The sequence below is a fragment of the Lepidochelys olivacea genome (genome assembly GCF_965140295.1).
Source record: "Lepidochelys olivacea isolate rLepOli2 genome assembly, chromosome: 2".
Classification (NCBI taxonomy): domain Eukaryota; kingdom Metazoa; phylum Chordata; order Testudines; family Cheloniidae; genus Lepidochelys; species Lepidochelys olivacea.
This window is the reverse complement of record NC_140412.1, coordinates 38,786,501-38,790,853: the sequence shown is the minus strand read 5'-3', so window position 1 is coordinate 38,790,853 and position 4,353 is coordinate 38,786,501.

Genomic DNA, 4,353 nt, shown 5'->3' with positions numbered 1-4,353 from the left:
CCCTCCTGCACTCCAAATCTCTCATCCCTGGACCCACTCCGGAGCCTGCACCCCCAGATGGAGCCCTCACACACACACACCCCAGCATCCCAACCCCCTGCCCCAACCCAGAGCCCCCTCCTGCATCCTGAACCCCTCATTTCTGGCCCCACCCCATAACCCTCACCCCCAGCTCAGAGCCAGTGCCCCATCCCACACCCCAACCCACTCCCTCAGCCTAGAGCCCCTTGCACCCTGAACTATTCATTTCTGGTCCCACCCTGGAGCCCACACCCCCAGCCGGAGCCCTCACCCCCTCCCACATGCCAACCCCCTGAGTCAGCTCCATGAAAGTGAGTGAGAGTGGGGAGAGCAAGCGACAGAGGGAGGGGGGATGGAGTGAGTGGGGGTGGGGCCTTGGAGGAGGGGCTGGGCAAGGGTGTTCGGTTTTGTGTGAGTAGATAGTTGGCAATCCTAGCTGGGATCCAGCTTCCATTCTGGCTAGGGGGTGGGGCCTCAGGGGAACAGAATGGGCAGGAGACTAGGCCCATGGTGAAAAGTGGCCGCTGGGCTTCCGCTTCAGCCCCTGGTGGCAGGAGGCAGAGTTGGTCCCACACCTTAGTTTCTGCCCTGAGCCCAGGCCAGTCTAGGTACTGGTTGTGGCTTAGCCGCTGTTTAATTACAAAAAAACTTATTGAAGCACGAGGAGCATGTGCATAAGGTTTAGCAGGCTGAGAGAAAAAAAATGGCGACGCCAAGTACACTGAAGAGCAAAGTGGCAAAAACCACTGATAAGTGGAGAAGCAGTCAATACTCAAAGAGAACATTTCATGAAATTGGCAGGTTGATGTTTTTTTCAGTATGTAATGTTTTTGCAGATTACACACAAAAAGGAAGCTGTGAGAAACATACAGAAAGTGCTTTGCATAAACGTGAGGCACAAGAGCTTGAAGCAGGCACAAGCAAGAAAGCTGAACTACAAAGAACAGTGAGTGAGCTATTTCCTGTAAAGACCGAAGAACAGCAGCATCATAGGACAGAAGTTTACTGACTTACAGAGGTTTTCTATACCGCTAACATTCCACTACATGTCCTAGACAACACTGCTATGAAAAGCTATCTGGAAAGATCCCTGAAAAACATTGGTGTTATACCTACTTTGGATCATCTTCGAAGAGCATACTTGCCAAAAAATTTGAAAGACATGTCAGTGACCTGAACGAACTGCTGAATCAATGTTTTGGAATTAGTCCTGTAGCAGATGAAACAACTGATGCTGAAGGGCGCTACATATTGAATATCCTGGCAGTGCCCTGTTTGTCTTTTACAGACATTTCAAGCCGACAAGGGGAAGGTAGTTTGGAATTTAAGTCTTTGCTAATAGAGTGTATATGTTTAGAGGCTGTTCACTATAAATTGTGAGTCATGAAGTGGTAGAAACAATTCAGAAATATGGAATTCCTTTTGATAAAATAATTGTCTTTGTCACTGACAATGCTGCATATATGAACAAAAGCTGGGAACGAAGCCTCAAAGCGCTTTTTCTGACTGCAGTGCATGCACCATGCACCATCCAGTGGGCGATACCTGGAGAAAAACATTTGGAAAAGTAAATGAACTTTTCATTGATGTAAAATGTGCATTCGCTGCCTGCCCTGCCGCAAAGCACGGTTCCATCAATTGTTGCGGGGGGAAAGGAGAAGTGCCTGCAATTCCAGCTATCCCAGTAATCACATGGTGGAACTGGTTTGAAGCTGTACATTTTCAAACCAGCCACCTGCAGGATTATCGGGCCAGTTTTGTTCAATATCTTCATAAATGATCTGGAGGACAGTGTTGATTGCACCCTCAGCAAGTTTGCAGATGACACTAAACTGGGAGGAGAGGTAGATACGCTGGAGGGTAGGGATAGGATACAGAGGGCCCTAGACAAATTGGAGGATTGGGCCAAAAGAAATCTGATGAGGTTCAACAAGGACAAGTGCAGAGTCCTGCACTTAGGACGGAAGAATCCCATGCACTGCTACAGACTAGGGACCAAATGGCTCGGCAGCAGTTCTGCAGAAAAGGAGCTAGGGGTGACAGTGGATGAGAAGCTGGATATGAGTCAACAGTGTGCCCTTGTTGCCAAGAAGGCCAGTGGCATTTTGGGATGTATATGTAGGGGCATTGCCAGCAGATCAAGGGACGTGATCGTTCCCCTCTATTCGACATTGGTGAGGCCTCATCTGGAGTACTGTGTCCAGTTTTGGGCCCCACACTACAAGAAGGATGTGGAAAAATTGGAAAGAGTCCAGTGGAGGGCAACAAAAATGATTAGGGGACTGGAACACATGACTTATGAGGAGAGGCTGAGGGAACTGGGATTGTTTAGTCTGCAGAAGAGAAGAATGAGGGGGGAATTTGATAGCTGCTTTCAACTACCTGAAAGGGGGTTCCAAAGAGGATGGATCTAGACTGTTCTCAGTGGTAGCTGATGACAGAACAAGGAGTAATGGTCTCAAGTTGCAGTGGGGGAGGTTTAGGTTGGATATTAGGAAAAACTTTTTCATTAGGAGGGTGGTGAAGCACTGGAATGTGTTACCTAGGGAGGTGGTGGAATCTCCTTCCTTAGATATTTTTAAGGTCAGGCTTGACAAAGCCCTGGCTGGGATGATTTAGTTGGGGATTGGTCCTGCTTTGAGCAGGTGGTTGGAATAGATGACCTCCTCAGGTCCCTTCCAACCCTGATATTCTATGATATGTGGATTTTTTCTGAGGCGTGTGAGCGAAGCTGTAGGTCATCTGCTGCAGATGTGGTCACTTTAAGTAAATCATCGGAAATATTGCACCAATTGAAGCATTTGCACCGAGAATAATGGCAACTCTCATAGCTTATGAAAAAACAAAAATCAGATCACATAAGGTGGCCAATGATTTGGCCGATCTTGCCAGTTGGGTAAAGTCCATTCTGGAATTTTGGTGCAACTTAAAAGATCGCTTTCCAAGTCTGGCCGTAATAGCTCTGAGGTGTTTATCGGTGCCCAATAACAGTGTGGACTGCGAGAGATCATTGGGAATGCAGGAGGGTGCTCCGGGCTGGGACTGAGGAGTTCAGAGGGCAGGAAGAGGATCAAGGCTGGCAGGGACGGGAGAGAGTTAGGGGGGCAGGCTCTGGGCAGCGCTTACCTCAAGCAGCTCCCAGCAACAGCAGCATGTCCTCCTGCGGCTCCTACATGGAAGTGAGGCCAGACAGCTCTGCGTGCTGCCTTGTCCGCAGGTGCCACCCCTGAAGCTTTCATTGGCTGCAGTTCCCAGCCAATGGGAGCTGCGGGCAGGAGCAGCGTACAGAGCCCCCTGGCTGTCCCTATGTGAGGAGCCGGAGGGGGACATTCCACTGCTTCTGGGAGCCATGCGGAGTGGGGCAAGACCCCGACCCTACTCCCCAGCTGAAGCGGGACAAGCCCTGGACCCCACTGCCTGGCGGGAGCTTGAGGGCCGGATTAAAATGTCTGGAGGGCTGGATGTGGCCCCTGGGCTGTAGTTTGCCCACCCCTGCCTTAGAATCATGAACTCTATCATTTCATGATCACTTTCATCCAAGCTGCCTTTCACTTTCAAATTCCCAACCAGTTCCTCCCTATCTGTCAAAATAAAATCTAGAACAGCCTCTCCTCTAGTAGCTTTCTCCACCTTCCGAAATAAAAAAATTGTCTCCAATACATTCCAAGAATTTATTGGATAATCTGTGCCCTGCTGTGTTATTTTACCAACAGATGTCTAGGTAAAACACACTTTTTGTCTGGGTAGTTGAAGTTCCCCATCACCACCAAGTCCTGTGATTTGGATGATTTTGTTCATTGTTTAAAAAAGCCTCATCCACCTCTTCTTCCTGGTTAGGTGATCTGTAGTAGACCCCTACCATGATATCACCCTTGTTTTTTACCCCTTTTATGCTTACCTAGAGACGTTCAACAAGTCTGTCTCCTATTTTCATCTCAACCTCAGTCCAAGTGTATTATACATTTTTAATATATAAGGCAACATCAGGAGGAGGTGGCAAGGAACAAGCTAGACAAGGACATAATTATTTCATTTGCATTGTAAAGTTCTTTCAAATATATGGATGAAAAGGTAGTATAAGTGCTAAGTATTACATAGTGCAAAATTTGAAGTATTTATTGTTGATTAGACTTGCTATTTTCACTAATTTAAAAATAAGCAAAATCCACACTATTTACTTATCAGCCCATGCAAGCACACCTGGCTACATGTGAAAACAGTAAGTTCAAATCAAGTTTAAGATAGAAAATACATTACACATACTGTAGATGAGATTTGTCAAGTTTTACAGGATATTTCGGTGATGAGGTCCCAGTGTGCCTTTGGTGGGAG